This window comes from Symsagittifera roscoffensis, chromosome 4 (assembly GCF_963678635.1).
Source record: "Symsagittifera roscoffensis chromosome 4, txSymRosc1.1, whole genome shotgun sequence".
NCBI lineage: Eukaryota > Metazoa > Xenacoelomorpha > Acoela > Convolutidae > Symsagittifera > Symsagittifera roscoffensis.
In genome coordinates, this window is record NC_087065.1 from 28,786,380 (window position 1) to 28,804,433 (window position 18,054).

The 18,054-nt window shown below is 44.1% G+C and overlaps 2 protein-coding genes across 2 annotated transcripts in view; both read left to right on the forward strand.

The window, feature by feature from the left end:
* LOC134844671 (5'-AMP-activated protein kinase subunit gamma-1-like) overlaps positions 1-18,054 on the forward strand; it is a 466,367-nt gene that overhangs the window by 157,437 nt on the left and 290,876 nt on the right. The gene's annotated exons all lie outside the window — the stretch shown is intronic.
* The window catches only part of LOC134844673 (zinc finger Ran-binding domain-containing protein 2-like), a 474,693-nt gene continuing 466,031 nt past the window's right edge, over positions 9,393-18,054 (forward strand). The window contains exon 1 of the mRNA XM_063861475.1: positions 9,393-9,398. The gene's annotated coding sequence lies outside the window, so the exon portion shown is untranslated. The remainder of the gene's footprint in view (positions 9,399-18,054) is intronic.

Sequence of the window (18,054 nt, forward strand, 5' to 3'; positions counted from 1 at the left end):
AATTGATGAACGGATAACGGTACAGCGAATGAATGGCCGGAATGATTGCTAGACGGACACCGGGAGAGATGAAAACATTCATGGGTTTAAAGATGAATCAATAGCCGGACGATTGTGCTTATGTGTAACTGAATAGGCGGATGGCTGGATATAATGATGACTCATAGTATGACTGGCTGGAAGCATAGGTTGTCAAATAGAGGGATGACTCGACGGGTGTCCTAATGATTTGGTTGCAAAGTTAATGGATGGCTTCAAAGATGGATGATTTCATGGATGGTCCAGAATGATGATCTTTCCAGAAATAAGGATTGACAGGTTGATGATCTTTCATGATTATATGGGCGGTGATGCATGGCCGTTCTTAGTTAGTGGAGTGATCTGTCTGGTTAACTCCGATAACGAACGAGATCTTGATCCTCTAAATAGTGCCATTCTCGTTAAAGTATTGGTTACTTCTTAGAGGTACTATGTACAATTTAATAGCATACGTGAAGTAAGGCTATAACAGGTCTGTGATGCCCTTAGATGTCCTGAACTGCATGCGCGCTACACTGGTGAATTTAAATTGAGAGATAACCTTGGCCTACTTGGTCCGGGTAATCACCTAAAATTCATGAGCGTGAAGGGGATTGAATGTTGTAACTTGCAATCGTGAACCAGGAATTCCTTTTACTCGGTAATCAACAAGTACTGGGGATTACGTCCCTGCCCCTTGTACACACCGCCCGTCGCTACTACTGATTGGATGTTTAAGCAAGAATTGCGGAAGCCTGTCGCTGAGACTTCGCTCCTGGCAATAGGTGGAAGCGGATCGAGCTTAATTGTCTAGAGGAAGTAAAAGTCGTAACAAGGTTTTCGTAGGGGAATCTGCGGAAGAATCAGTGACTAAGGCCACTGTATGAGCAAAGAGCCAGACTACTCATTAAGTAATAACCGGCACACAGTAGAATTTGGGGATTTTGCTGAAAGATGGCGGTGCGTGATAGCAAGAGACTGGGAATTGGCTCCCAGTCAAAGTAGCTTGCTGTGTGGGTGTTGATAGCAAGAAAGAATCGGTGGTGGATGATAGTAAGAGAGACAAACCTAGCCTAATAGATGAACAAATATGAACAAATAAGAATAGATGGACTGGTTGGATGGTTAAATTTATGGATTGTTCAATTGCTGTTTGGATGGGTGAGCGACTGAATGAACTGGCGTTTGAAACAATTGATGAACGGATAACGGTACAACGAATGGATGGCCGGATGGATTGTTAGACGGAAACCAGGAGAGATGAAAACATTCATGGATGTAAAGAAGAATCAATAGCCGGACAATTGTGCTTATGTGTAACTGAATAGGCGGATGGCTGGATATAATGCTGACTCATAGTATGACTGGCTGGAAGCATAGGTTGTCAAATGGAGGGATGACTCGACGGGTGGCCTAATGATTTGGTTGCAAAGTTAATTGATGGCTTCATAGATGAATGATTTCATGGATGGTCCAGAATGATGATCTTTCCAGAAATAAGGATTGACAGGTTGATGATCTTTCATGATTATATGGGCGGTGATGCATGGCCGTTCTTAGTTAGTGGAGTGATCTGTCTGGTTAACTCCGATAACGAACGAGATCTTGATCATCTAAATAGTGCCATTTTCGTTAAAGTATTGGTTACTTCTTAGAGGTACTATGTACAATTAAATAGCATACGTGAAGTAAGGCTATAACAGGTCTGTGATGCCCTTAGATGTCCTGAACTGCATGCGCGCTACACTGGTGAATTTAAATTGAGAGATAACCTTGGTCTATTTGGTCCGGGTAATCACCTAAAATTCATGAGCGTGAAGGGGATTGAATGTTGTAATTTGCAATCGTGAACCAGGAATTCCTTGTACTCGGTAATCAACAACTACTGGGGATTACGTCCCTGCCCCTTGTACACACCGCCCGTCGCTACTACTGATTGGATGTTTAAGCAAGAATTGCTGAAGCCTGTCGCTGAGACTTCGCTCCTGGCAATAGGTGGAAGCGGTTCGAGCTTAATTGTCTAGAGGAAGTAAAAGTCGTAACAAGGTTTTCGTAGGGGAATCTGCGGAAGAATCAGTGACTAAGGCCATTGTATGAGCGAAGAGCCAGACTACTCATTAAGTAATAACCGGCACACAGTAGAATTTGGGGATTTTGCTGAAAGATGGCGGTGCGTGATAGCAAGAGACTGGGAATTGGCTCCCAGTCAAAGTAGCTTGCTGTGTGGGTGTTGATAGCAAGAAAGAGTCGGTGGTGGATGATAGTAAGAGAGACAAACCTAGCCTAATAGATGAACAAATATGAACAAATAAGAATGGATGGACTGGTTGGATGGTTAAATTTATGGATTGTTCAATTGCTGTTTGGATGGGTGAGCGGCTGAATGAACTGGCGTTTGAAACAATTGATGAACGGATAACGGTACAACGAATGGATGGCCGGATGGATTGTTAGAAGGAAACCGGGAGAGATGAAAACATTCATGGATGTAAAGATGAACCAATAGCCGGACAATTGTGCTTATGTGTAACTAAATATGCGGATGGCTGGATATAATGCTGACTCATAGTATGACTGGCTGTAAGCATAGGTTGTCAAATGGAGGGATGGGTCGACGGGAGGCCTAATGATTTGGTTGCAAAGTTAATGGATGGCTTCATAGATGGATGATTTCATGGATTGCTGGCTGGCTGGATGCTTGGAAACACGAAAAAATGATTCGAGGGATCATTAGCTTGATATCTTGCTTGTTAGATGGATGGATGGATGATGGATGGTTGTTAGGATTGCAGGCTGGATGGGTGGTTGTTAAAATGTTTGGATGGTTTGATGGATGAAAAATTTGTTGAATCCCTAGATGGTTAGATAGATAGAAGGACGAGTAGATGAAGATATGATTGAATGGATAGTTGAAAACCAGATAGATGGTTCGAGGGATGGATGGCTTGGTGTTTTGCTGGTTAGATGGATGAATGGATGACGATCGACTGCATTGATAGATACTTGATGAATGAATAGAGGAACGGGTGATTGGATGGTTGCTTAGATAGATTGATCGATAGGTGGATGGCTAGATCAAAGATCGGTTTGGTTGATGGATAGCTTGATCAATAGACAGATAGATTACTGGACGAAAGTACGATTGTTCAAAAGTTTAACGGAATGCGAGAAAAATTGTATGAATGCATGAATGGGCTCCAATTTGCCTCGAGTTGTGCTGTTTTACTTTGGTATTCCTGTGACATTCGACCAGAATGTATCAAAATGCAGTTCGAATTCGAATTATTGTTATGACATCTGTCTGAGAAGATTAACGGTTTTAACGAATTAGTGGTGCTAGTTGGACGATTGAACGAATCAGGAATGGCTAATTTGACCTGACATGCTAATTTTTAAAGTTTCGATTTGGGCGTGAAGGACACCTAACGATTTTATTTTTTGCGACAACTGAAAACTGCGAAAAGACAGAAAAACAATATTCTGAGATACAAAAGAGTCGGACGAAAAACAACGACGAACTGAGAAAACATAGTGATTCACAACCCTTCCGAGTTGTAACGATTGTACCGCTACAATCGTTACAAAGCAATTCCCGAGAACCAGGAAAGGTGTTGGGACGACGTCCCAGCCTTCCGGAAAGAGACAAGAGAGCTCTTCGTCCAGATTCAAGAATCCGGAAGGGTCTCGTGAGAATACTTAAATATAATTTTAACAACTTTTAGCTTCCCGGATTGTCTTGAGTTGAGTTTAATTAATACTAGATTCAATTTCAGTATATGAGAAGCTAAGAATTGAGGGAAAGGGTTGACCCTTCTCCAATGGGAATGATGATTTTTCTCTACTGAACAAAAACAATAGTATAATAATAAACAAGTACTAGCCCTGTTTTTAAGATTTGACCTCGTGGTCTGGGGATACTGAGACCCGACCATGAGCTCACTATTTTCGTACGTAATTACGTTAATCTGAGCGTTCTGGCTGAAGCCGGAAGCAGTAACGTTTTTGTCGACCCGATGTTTAAAGGACCACACAAAAAACTTGGCCGTCCTGTCGTACCCTGAGAAGTTTGTGACCAAAAATACTTAAAGATATACAAGAAACCAAACAAAAATTAGTATTGTACCTAAGATTAAACAAAAAACGAAAAAACCGAAAAAACCAAAAACAGTAAAAAGTAAAAAAAAAATCAGTAGAAATCATCGCCCCAGACGAGATGCGATCCGACGCTCCCGTTTGTTGTTGTTAGATACATTATTGTTACAAGCATTTATATCAGTCAGGATTGTTACGATCAAATTTGTGGCCCGTTTCTTGTGCTTGTACTGTAGGATTATTTAGGTATTTTAGCAGGTTAATGCTAATTTGCGCTCAACTCAATCCGGAAGGGTATCGGGATTAGAAAAGAAGACTGATCCAGCAAGCAGTGCAAGGAGCGACAAAAAGGTGCTCAAGGACAACAAATATCGACTGTTGGGTATCGTTAGCGAGTTTTGTATCCCTTTTGGTACAAAAAAGTAAGATATCAATCTGCGGGGGGGCTCGACAGTGACTGCGCTGTTTTGACCCCTCGCCGAATTATGAATTTCCGTGTTAAGCACCTTAATTCGGCTATTGAACAAACCCAGAGGGGTATAATATTACTAGTATTACTGTTTATACAGGCTATATTAATACTCCTATACCGTTTTTCAGTGAAAAACACAGTCAGCAGACAGTATTTTAGGGTCAAAATAGCAATATTTTGATCCCCCCACAAATGGCGATTTTTGAGATATCGATATTTTTGGAAACGGAAAAAAAAACGCAAAATTAGTGAGTTACAATGTAACTGTACTAGTATAATAGGTAGAACCGATTGAGTTTAGTTCAGAAGTGGTTGGAACTAATTGGATAGCAAAAACCGAATTTTTTGATTTTTGAAAAAACAAAACGCTACAAATTAAAAAAAAATTTTGTAATTTTTGGGTTAGGACAGTAAAACGTGTTGTTCGAGCAACGTTCGCTAGTGAATCGACAGGTTTTAAAACCCATTTGCCGATAACCTTCCGGGTTACAGTGAAATCGGACTTAACATGTTTGATTTAGTGGATTTATCAATCCGGAAGGGTCCAAATAGCATTGTTTTTGGCAAATTTTTTTTAACTGGAACGTTTTAGATTGGGTCTTTTGCACTGAACTAGAAGAGTATAGGCCTTTTGAGCTCGGATCAATAATTTGTAGGTAAAAAAGATCAAATTTGTTTCCCGAAGAACCCAGAAACCATAGTCGAGTCGAAACTAGGCTAGTTACAAGACCCTTCACAGTTGAGTAGAATAGCAAAATAAGAGGCTTAGCTTCGATCCGAAAGGGTCTAGGGACGGAAAATACAGCCTTCCTATTTAGTTCTTACAGCATAATAGCATCGGAGAACGTATCCTGAAGGGTATAGGGTGAAATTTTTAAAAGTCCCGGAAAAACTATTTTTACAAACCCGGAGAAGTCCCAATCCGGAAGGGTCCTATGTTTGTCAATTTGGAAATGTCCCAAGTTTGCCAATCCGAAGGGTCCTGTTTTTGCCAATCCGGAAGGGTCCTTTTTTTGCCAACCCGGAGGGGTCCTGTTTTTGCCAATCCGGAGGGGTCCTATTTTGCCAATCCGGAGGGGTCCAAATTTAGCCAATTCGGAAGGGTCCTCTTTTTCACTAATCCGGAGGGGTCCTTTTTAATCAAAATTTTGGTAGACAAAAGAAAAGTAAACAGTAGAGAACATTAGGTTTTAAGGTGTCAGGCTTGAAACTTGTGACTGCACTGGTATCTTGCCTTTTAAAGAAACCGGAGTAAGACAAAAAAGGTCTGAACCGGGATATTCGCGACACTAATTCTAAATTGAATAAATGTTTGTCACTGATTTGTGTGGATTAAAAACCAAATCAATTTTTGGAAAGGTGATTGCCTTGAGGATTTTAGTAGACCGAGCTCGGGAAATCCGAAGGCAGATAGGTAACACAAGATTTGGTGGGTACAATAGATTTCCACTTGAGAAAATTACTGCCTTCAAGTTTTGTCAGTTTGACGCTGCACCAAACGGGGAAAGTTCTTTCTTTATAGACAAGTTCGACACTCGTATTCGACTAACTTAAGTACAAAACACACGTTTTTCATTGAGAATATATATTAATATTTATATATTTTTTTCGCTTCATTTTTGGTTTTAAATCAAAAATATCTGTTCTTGATTGGGTAGTGAGTACACTATCTTTCATAAATACTGATATCATCTGACTGTGCTATCTTCATATAATTACAACCAATAATCGATTGTTGTGAATAAAATGTATATACGCTGTACTGTGATAACAAACAAGGATTCGTGGTCACTATTGAAGTGAAACTTTAGGAATTTATTGTGTTGTGATATTATTATCAGTAGTCAAACAATAAGGAGAGTAGAAATCGAATTGAATGTATAAGCAGTAAGAAGTGATAAATCGAAAATAAGTCTAGACAAGTCAAGGATACCCAAACTAAATGCTAGCTCTAGGCAATTCATACCTGAGAAACAAAGAAAAGCAATGAACGACCCTTTTCTGGAAAGGATCACAAGGACCCGGCCCAACAAAGGGAAGAAAGTTTCAGGCGGAGTGGTTGAAACCAGGAGTTAAAAGTCCTCAGAAGGACAAAACGCAATGCTAGAAGTAGAGGTCCATCCTGACCCGGCCATGGATGAGAACCGGGAGGGACATGGACCGGAAGGGAGTGGAAACAGAAGATTGGCGAGTGAATCTACTCCGGTGGAACAAGGCCAAGATTTTGCCACTTCCACCGGGACTTTAGACCGAGAAGAGATGTCGGAACTGTCCGACATCTCTACTGAAAACGTGGCGACTACACGATCACCCACAGACAACACGATGAAAAGAGTGAAGAACACTTTGGAAAACTTCTTTCCATTTACCATGGGAACGGGTACAGGCGATGAAGCAGAAACCCAGGAGGAGGAGGAGGAGGACGATGACGAGCAAGATGACTTCGGATCTCAAGTCAGCCTCAATAGTTCGACTCAGGAGAATGATGCATACACCAATAGAGAGACTGGCTCTATGGACCGAATTGGTGTGGTCAGGACAATAGGCAAGACCACAAATGGATCAGGCCACTCAGGAGACTTTGTGACCATGAAGAATTTGGAGATGCGAACTGGGAAGAACAGAAACACAGGACTATGTAACCCTTCTGCAGATCCAGAAGTGGAACATGAGGAGACGTCGAGGCAGAGAATCAAGACCAGAGTCTCGACCAGCACCAAGCTACCTGGAACCGATAGGGTGACACCACCACTTGTGACGCCAGTGTTGGACAACGGAGCATCAATCGAAGAAGCCTTGACTAACATAGTGGACAGCATAGGAGAACAGAATGAACACATGTCTTTAAGAATGAGTGAACTAGAAAGGGCTGTCCACGTCGAGAGAGAAACCTGCTGGAAGAGATCAACCGCAACAGACAAGAACTTAGCAGAAGCGAAAAACGCTTGAAGGAGAGAACAGATGAACACTTGGCCAAGAACTTGTCGCGAATGACGAGCGTAGCTGATCAGAGAGAGTTACGGTTGAGAGATGAAATTGAGAAGTTGAGAATTGAACAAGAGCAGACTCATGGAATTCTTGACAAGAATATAGAATCGATGATGGAGAGGCGAACTCAGGCTATCATGGATAGGTTGGATCGGCTACTAGGAAGCAGGGGTGGACCAAAGACTGGGGAAAAAACTCAGGAGAACCCAACAGGGAGCCGAGAGTGAACTTCAATGAACAACCAAATAGAAGAAGGACATATGGATCCACTAGAGGAAGGGGCAGTTCATCCAGCTATGCCACAGGGGACAATAGGCCACGAGGCCCAAACACCAGAGAAAGTTCAACTGGCAACAGACCGACCTCAAACGAACGACCGACGCAAGACGCACATGCGACTGGGAGATGTGATTCCATGAACTGGAGTCATGCGAATCAAGTAAGAAGTCATCCCAGCGAATCGAACAGGAGGGAAAACCCAGAGCCTCTCTCAGTGGGCAATGATGCTCAAGCGGGGCATTCAAGGGACGCGACATCAATGACCACAACCTTTGAACCTGTGAACAAGAAAGGCTTTTTAAAAGCCAGGGTGCTATGAAGACGAATCTGATGGCTGTATTGATACCTGGATAGAGGTCATTAAACTGCATTTTGAAGAAGAGGACCTGACAGAAATAGAAGAATGCAGTGCGCTTACCAGTAACCTGGAAGGGACAGCCCTAAACTGCGTGATGGCCAAAAAGCAGTACCAGCGGGACACTGCTGAGAAAATCTTTGAAATCTTGTTAAATCGTTTTGGCTCAGGGGTGCAAGGACACCAAGCGATGATGCGCATCGAGAAATGGAGGCAACGTGAAGACGAGACGATACACAAGTTTCTAGACGATATGGAGATGCTTCGATGGCGTAGCCAACCAGATGAGTCGAACAAAAGTATGAACCTGGCAGTAGCCTCAAAATTCATCAATGGTGTGAAGAATGATGAGCTTCGAACGATGTTAGCGACACATTACACACCATTTTCAACCAATGCTAAAAACAGAAAGATAAACCCACCTAAATCTTCAAAGGTGACTTGTGTCAACCTTTTATTAGAAAAAACGTCTGGTACCTGATTGCCACGCGTCTTCCTCACCCCTGCTAGCAATCTTATGGGGTATCACAAAAACTGTCTACTTCCGTTCCCCCACCCTATCCGACCAGGATACCTACCTCAATTCGATCTTAAACTTGGATATCTGCTTCTTATAATCAACGCGTGAAAGATTCTGATGTAACTACAACGGCGATGTCGATCAATTAGTTACTCTAATGTGTCCCTCCTTTTTACAATTTGCAACCGCCAACCTCTAACCTAACCAACCCCCCTTCTAACCTCCCCCCTGTTTAGCCCTCCCTTAAGCTCTGGGTGCTAAACCTCTCAAGAGAAAACCGTAGAGCCTGTTTCCAAGCTCTGCTCAAGTAAAAACGTTCCTCAAAACAATGGGATTCCGCTTATCCAATTTTACACTTATCTCCTATAATGTAATGTGGATTCTAACGATACCCGATTGAGCAACCAGAATACCTCTGTCTGTCCTCCTCTGGTTGTTCTAATTCCGCGCTGATTGTCTCCTTGATGTGTCCTGCACCTGATCACCAGCAGCAATTTCCCACTTGGCTGGTCAACCGCTCCAGTCAAGTCTCCTAATGGTCCAGCTAAGTCCCTGTGAACCACTTTCCTACTCGACTGGTCACCTCTTCCAGTTAAGTCTCCTAGTGGTCCAGCTAAGTTGCAAGCGTTCTGAAAACTCTTAACAACGCCCCACACTCGGGCACCTTATTAAATTGCTGAATTGATTGAAACGATCGGTCTTAATAAAACAGTATGGGTATACTATTTCATTAATATAAAGGCTTGATCCACCTAATCTGGTGTCAAAGTCACTGTCATTTTTTGTTTTATCGTTTTCGTTCCTTTTTCTATTCTTTTTCGGTTTTTGTTTCGCTTTTTGACTTTTTGCTCGTTTTTAGTCCCCCTAATTAACCCCCCCCCCCCTTAATAGGTTAGCTAGGCCTCGTTCGGAGAGCGTTTACCAGGTAGTTTTCTTGAGTTTTCTTAAAAAGCTATCACGGTTCCACCGGAACGTTTGCACGCTCCCGCTGAACCGTACCACCGGTACTCTAGAATGGGTATGTAGCCCGGAGCTGTTTCAAGTGGGCTCGACTCCGTAGTCATGATGTCGTAAAAACACCCAAGAGCGCCATAAAAACACTATGTAACAGTCGGCTACTTAATTCACATATGAGGTTTTAAAAAAATAGGCCCTATAACCATTGGCTCAAGAGTCAGAGAACGTCCCAGTACTTAGGTCTCAAAATACCCAAAACACACGAAGGCGTTAAAAACAGGGTCGTAATAGTCCGTACAGTTACTTTTTATGGATCAAACTAAAACTCTCCTTACCTCAACATAACAATCATAAAACATACCCAAGAAAACTAAATTGAGTACTCTCATATCGGCACACTCGAGAATTTGAGGTAACTAAATTAATAAGCAACTTGAGAATAAATAGGGAATTAAGTTTGATTCAATAAGTTCTAATCGAACAAGCTGAAGCTTGAGAATTGAGTTTTTGGTCTGGACCATTGGGAGACTTCGATTGTCTACCTTTCGACTGAAAGATCACTCTGGTCCAACTGAATATCGATGTCCTTTAGCTCGCGATTACTTTCTGTCTCCTGTCACGAATAAGACAGCTCTACTCTCCTTAAATTAAGTATCGGAATTTGCGAATAGCAATTTCCCGCTGCTAAATTTGACCACTTTCCCGCGTTTGTAATTCGGTCGTTCTGATCTTGTATTTCTGAGATTTTCAGTTTTCGCGAGAAAGTTAAACATGGCAGGCTCAATTCGAATTTTTGAAAAATTAAATTTCACCCCAAAATTACGTTGTCCGTATTCCTCAAGGTCAAACTTCCAAATGTGACCGACTGACACAAGAATTGAGAAAAGCAAAGATTATGATAGTTGCGAACAAAGACTTCGTGCATGACTCCAAGTCTCTGTTTTGGCCTGACCTTATAATTTTGGCAGCAGTCGACCTGGACCTAATGCAGTCGGTGTCAATGGCAATCGGGGTACAACGGCAGACGGAAATGAACCCGGTCTCAAATGTTTTTGCCGACATAAATGACCATCTACACAGTAGGGGTTTCCTGAGCAGACTCATAAAGCCTACAACGGCAGAAGACGCAGTATGGCCAGCGATAAAGGATATCCTCGAATCGATGGGTGAAGTAATAGAAACGCTGAAAGGAGGTGCATTCCCCAAGATAACACCGAGAGCTGTGTTTGCACTGTCTCCGGGATATGCACATCTCCTGGATGGACTGAAGTTTGTAGATGCGATGGTGGCGAATCTAAGACCACTTAGGGCGGAATTACCCTTCAGTGTGGTCTGACATCTCGAATGCGATGCGAGGATTTAAGGACCATTCACTACACATGTTAGTATTATATGAAGTACTGGGGTTGGAACTGTCCAACTTCAGCCGACAACTCAAACTGAGACCAGGAATTGACGATGACCATCGAGTAATAGTAGTGATGTCTAACGACTTATGGTTCCGAGGAATGGAAATAAAAGAGGAAGGAGAAAAAAGGAAGAATTCCAATAGACGAGAGCTCACTTGGAAACGATGGTCTTGAGAACGAAACCAGAGGCTAACAAGTGGCTGCACTTGACCCCCGAATAGTCGCATTGGGCACGGACGCTTTCGAGCGAGGCCCAGTGATGATCAAGAAGATCCATACCTACCTGGTGAAAGAGGTAAGTCTGCCCAAAAATGCTGAAGAGAAGTCAGCCGAGTTTGGAAACAGAGTGTGCCAAGTTACCCTGGAAGCTTTCTGGACACAGAAAGTAAAGGGAGAAGAAGGTTTTGACCGGACTGACAGCATGCTGAAAGGGTTGGGATCCGGATGGACCGCGTCCTTCCTTGCAAAAGTTTACCCATCGCTTTCTCAATACCAGATTAAAGAGTTCCTCCAAGCAGTCGTAGAAGTATTGATCGTGGAACTACTAGCCCTGTTAGTGCCGTTTGGAGCAGATAACTTTGTGAGAGGACAAGTGATACTGCTCACCAAAGGAGTGCAGAATTTGCGGCTAGATGGACTTCTGGCGCTAATTGCGATAGCGCACGGGCACTTGGGAGGGTTGATGAATCTGACCCGCTACCCGGAACAGATGACAGAGAACTTGAGGAGGTTTGACGTGAAGCGAGCCACTGATCCCTGGACCAGGAGAAGAGATCTGCGGCATACTCTTATCCAATACCTCCTGCAGCAGATTCGCTTTGGAACAGGAAAGGATGAGACAATTCAGAAGGAAGAAGACGTGCGACGTCATCCTGGGGGCATGCCCCTGTTAACTGACCTGAGCTTGGCCATGAGGACCGATCCCTTAGCACTGATCCGAGGAGCCACGGAGTTCGTGACAGTGATATACGGTCCGGCGGTCATTTTTGCGTCCCTTGACGTTATTGTGGAGGCATACAAGGAGGTCGGTGTTGCACCTGAACCTCATATCAGCAGTGGACGGAAGCGCATTTTACTGGTGTGAACAGCACGCCCTACGAGAGATAATGAGTGAGGACTTGTTTTTCGCAAAGATATCAGAGCCGGAGATGACCGTCATAAATTTTGATGATCCTTTCCACGACAGGATGGGAGAAGTCGATAGAGGGCGCATCCAGGTATTCTCGAAGCTCTGGAATCTAAGGCCCAACAATAAGACGAACGGCGAAATTACAAGAACTCCTCGACTGACTGCAGCTTATCACAATTTGAGAGAATAAACGAAAGGATGGGGTGACTACAAGAAACTGCCAAAAGAGATCCCTGGATTTCCCTTGATTAGAAGGATGTTGCTAGGAGCAGACTCCGTAGTACAAACCCCTAGGATACGAGCATTCCAAACTAACGAAAGGAGGGTAGCGAAATTCTCCGAGATGATGGACCCGTGCTTCGTATGCAGAAACGCCGCCGTGCTGCAGTATACGCAACTTGCTTACACCGATGAAACAACGAGGAGACGGATGAATAATGCAGCAACTCCGAAGCCTGACGATTTGACGAGGAATGGGCGAAACTGGATCTGGCGCCAATGGTCATGAGAGGCAGGGCGGACTTGCAAGAAGCCTGACTAATCTTGACGCGTGTAAAACCAGAGTTAATGGTGGGCGGGACTCTACAAACTAGAACTATGCTAGCACCCTTCTGCTGTGATGAAGTCAAGTTAATGCACGGAGAGGAAGAAGATCGATCAGCTGGCAGACTAGTTGTACCGAAATTTCTAGATGGAGGAACAGATGGAAAGCAAGGGTCCTCGAGTTCAGGAAAGAATCCAAATCAAGACGATGGACAGGGAGGAAGCCGTCGATCGGAAGAGCCTATGCAGCAGGATCCCGATCAGGCTGAGAAAGAGGACGACAAGGCTTCGACAGGCGGGATGTCCAGCCTGGACTTCAACTTCCTCAGCGACTTTGAAAACGGCACAGACACGTTAGAATCAACGACTGAGCCACCAGACGAGAGAACCTCCACGCTGGAATCTCCGTCGGCCTTCATGGAAATGAACCGGAATTTGCCGGTGAGCAGCTCTCTGAACAATTCTTAAAATGCCGAAAAAACTCTTAATGGAATCACCGAGGATAAGAAGAATAGAAGGCACTGCCAGAGTACCTTTCTTAAGAAAGCTGCCAGAAGAAGAGTGGGAAGCTCATCATAGAGACCACGAGAATATGACGGGATGCGGTATGGACAGAGTTGCCTTCATGGAAGAGGTTTGGACAAAAGTTCAGAGCTACGGGACTCAGTCTATACTAAAAATAGGTCTCAACAGACCACTAATGCGGGAAGTCCTTGACAAACTCGACGAGTCTGAAGGAAGATTGAGCAAATTATTGATCGACTTCTCGACTGACGATAGTGAGGCAAATTCTCCTATAAAGACGACGCCGCAAGAAGGCAAGGAATAAGTAGTGTATCTGTCGAGAACCCGAAAGGGAACGATGCGATCAAAGATGGTGAGTGACAAGATTAATGATATAAAAATGAAATTTGGCAGCAAAGTGACATTGAGGAAAGCTGGAAAAACAAAAGTGGATTCTGAAATCTCGTTGAAAGCTGTCAACTCAGCCAAAAGAAAGCGCGTCAAAGAAGCCATGGACATGGGACAGGGTGATGACCGGTTGCCTGGCACTGACAGAATGTTGACTGTCGTAGCGATGGTGCCACCCATTGTCATGGCAGGATTAAAATCAGCCAGTTATAAAACCAATCCACCCGCTGGTGGATACATGGAGATGATGGAGTACAGAAACTCGGCTAGAGGACATTTAATTGCTCTGAAAAACAAAAGTGCTATGGAAGGTTATTTAGAGACGATGATGCAAGGTACAACCCTGAAGCAGAAGGCATACGGAACTCTGGTATCTTCTGAGATTCACGCGGAAACGATAGAGCAGTTGGTGAGCCTACCATGGAGAGCAGTAGTGTTTCGGTACTTCGAAGAAGAAATGAGAAGCACTCCGAAGATACACGCTCTGATAGCGATACCCTATGTGAGAACAGAGTTACAACTGAGTTTCGCTTGGTGCATGGCTGGACTGACACGGGGTAAACTGATTCAGAAGAAAGAAAAAAATTGAAGGCAGAAAACGTATTCGTAATGACGAGTATGATGGATCTAATCACACAAGAAGGAGCGGAAGTAGTGTGCGCGAAGCGGAGAGACGCTCTCTGTTTCATTCGATTCATGATAGCACAAATATCAGTGCTGGCGTTGAACACTTGTGTCAAGATGCTAAGAGAAGGCGATAAACGAGCCAAAGCCTTGCTCTTACTAGAACTTATGGACATCTATCAGAGTAAAACGATGCGAGTGAACAAGAAGGGGCCTGTGGAGCTGGAACCAATGAAAAAAATTGACGAAATAAAGAGATTCTCCAACAATGAGATGAGGCTCGCAAAAGAATCTATGGGAGGACTGCCGAAGTCCAGTGAATACTGTGGACCGATCAAGAAGAAATCGTACAGTTACGTATCTGGAATCGTAGGGATGGCGTAAAACCCTTTCATAAATGAAGACATACGCGATTGCTTCTTTGATTACGAGCAAGCAGTGGTGCTAAGATTCTGGACGTCAAGAATTGCTACAATTAGAACCGCTGCTAACCAGCTGACTAAGCTGGGAATTTGTTGGACGAAAAGGTGACTGCACCTTCAGTGCCGAAGTCTGACAATCGAGTGGAATTTGGATTGGGATTTTCGGATGAACTGCTAAGAACGAGTCTAATGGTGGTGTGGGAACTGCTGAAAACATCATGGTGTCCGAGTCCTAGGGCCGATTCGATATTGCGTGCAACACAGGACGTGCAGAGGGAATTGAATTCAGACTGTAATTTGCGTGACCTGAACATCATTCACAATTTAATGACAACAGCCTCTAAGAACAACGGAGAAGACAAAGTAGAGTTGCCTGGCTGGGGACCAGAGGACTGGGTTAAATCTGGTAGCTCTCTGGTGGAGGTCTGCGGACTGGAGAGTCACATCTGTGGAGGTCTGGATTGCGTAAAGACCCTGGCTAAACAACACAAGCAATTAACGATATTGCTTGGGAACATCGTAATGAAAGCATCAAACTAAAACTCTCCTTACCTCAACATAACAATCATAAAACATACCCAAGAAAACTAAATTGAGTACTCTCATATCGGCACACTCGAGAATTTGAGGTAACTAAATTAATAAGCAACTTGAGAATAAATAGGGAATTAAGTTTGATTCAATAAGTTCTAATCGAACAAGCTGAAGCTTGAGAATTGAGTTTTTGGTCTGGACCATTGGGAGACTTCGATTGTCTACCTTTCGACTGAAAGATCACTCTGGTCCAACTGAATATCGATGTCCTTTAGCTCGCGATTACTTTCTGTCTCCTGTCACGAATAAGACAGCTCTACTCTCCTTAAATTAAGTATCGGAATTTGCGAATAGCAATTTCCCGCTGCTAAATTTGACCACTTTCCCGCGTTTGTAATTCGGTCGTTCTGATCTTGTATTTCTGAGATTTTCAGTTTTCGCGAGAAAGTTAAGCATGGCAGGCTCAATTCGAATTTTTGAAAAATTAAATTTCACCCCAAAATTACGTTGTCCGTATTCCTCAAGGTCAAACTTCCAAATGTGACCGACTGACACAAGAATTGAGAAAAGCAAAGATTATGATAGTTGCGAACAAAGACTTCGTGCATGACTCCAAGTCTCTGTTTTGGCCTGACCTTATAATTTTGGCAGCAGTCGACCTGGACCTAATGCAGTCGGTGTCAATGGCAATCGGGGTACAACGGCAGACGGAAATGAACCCGGTCTCAAATGTTTTTGCCGACATAAATGACCATCTACACAGTAGGGGTTTCCTGAGCAGACTCATAAAGCCTACAACGGCAGAAGACGCAGTATGGCCAGCGATAAAGGATATCCTCGAATCGATGGGTGAAGTAATAGAAACGCTGAAAGGAGGTGCATTCCCCAAGATAACACCGAGAGCTGTGTTTGCACTGTCTCCGGGATATGCACATCTCCTGGATGGACTGAAGTTTGTAGATGCGATGGTGGCGAATCTAAGACCACTTAGGGCGGAATTACCCTTCAGTGTGGTCTGACATCTCGAATGCGATGCGAGGATTTAAGGACCATTCACTACACATGTTAGTATTATATGAAGTACTGGGGTTGGAACTGTCCAACTTCAGCCGACAACTCAAACTGAGACCAGGAATTGACGATGACCATCGAGTAATAGTAGTGATGTCTAACGACTTATGGTTCCGAGGAATGGAAATAAAAGAGGAAGGAGAAAAAAGGAAGAATTCCAATAGACGAGAGCTCACTTGGAAACGATGGTCTTGAGAACGAAACCAGAGGCTAACAAGTGGCTGCACTTGACCCCCGAATAGTCGCATTGGGCACGGACGCTTTCGAGCGAGGCCCAGTGATGATCAAGAAGATCCATGCCTACCTGGTGAAAGAGGTAAGTCTGCCCAAAAATGCTGAAGAGAAGTCAGCCGAGTTTGGAAACAGAGTGTGCCAAGTTACCCTGGAAGCTTTCTGGACACAGAAAGTAAAGGGAGAAGAAGGTTTTGACCGGACTGACAGCATGCTGAAAGGGTTGGGATCCGGATGGACCGCGTCCTTCCTTGCAAAAGTTTACCCATCGCTTTCTCAATACCAGATTAAAGAGTTCCTCCAAGCAGTCGTAGAAGTATTGATCGTGGAACTACTAGCCCTGTTAGTGCCGTTTGGAGCAGATAACTTTGTGAGAGGACAAGTGATACTGCTCACCAAAGGAGTGCAGAATTTGCGGCTAGATGGACTTCTGGCGCTAATTGCGATAGCGCACGGGCACTTGGGAGGGTTGATGAATCTGACCCGCTACCCGGAACAGATGACAGAGAACTTGAGGAGGTTTGACGTGAAGCGAGCCACTGATCCCTGGACCAGGAGAAGAGATCTGCGGCATACTCTTATCCAATACCTCCTGCAGCAGATTCGCTTTGGAACAGGAAAGGATGAGACAATTCAGAAGGAAGAAGACGTGCGACGTCATCCTGGGGGCATGCCCCTGTTAACTGACCTGAGCTTGGCCATGAGGACCGATCCCTTAGCACTGATCCGAGGAGCCACGGAGTTCGTGACAGTGATATACGGTCCGGCGGTCATTTTTGCGTCCCTTGACGTTATTGTGGAGGCATACAAGGAGGTCGGTGTTGCACCTGAACCTCATATCAGCAGTGGACGGAAGCGCATTTTACTGGTGTGAACAGCACGCCCTACGAGAGATAATGAGTGAGGACTTGTTTTTCGCAAAGATATCAGAGCCGGAGATGACCGTCATAAATTTTGATGATCCTTTCCACGACAGGATGGGAGAAGTCGATAGAGGGCGCATCCAGGTATTCTCGAAGCTCTGGAATCTAAGGCCCAACAATAAGACGAACGGCGAAATTACAAGAACTCCTCGACTGACTGCAGCTTATCACAATTTGAGAGAATAAACGAAAGGATGGGGTGACTACAAGAAACTGCCAAAAGAGATCCCTGGATTTCCCTTGATTAGAAGGATGTTGCTAGGAGCAGACTCCGTAGTACAAACCCCTAGGATACGAGCATTCCAAACTAACGAAAGGAGGGTAGCGAAATTCTCCGAGATGATGGACCCGTGCTTCGTATGCAGAAACGCCGCCGTGCTGCAGTATACGCAACTTGCTTACACCGATGAAACAACGAGGAGACGGATGAATAATGCAGCAACTCCGAAGCCTGACGATTTGACGAGGAATGGGCGAAACTGGATCTGGCGCCAATGGTCATGAGAGGCAGGGCGGACTTGCAAGAAGCCTGACTAATCTTGACGCGTGTAAAACCAGAGTTAATGGTGGGCGGG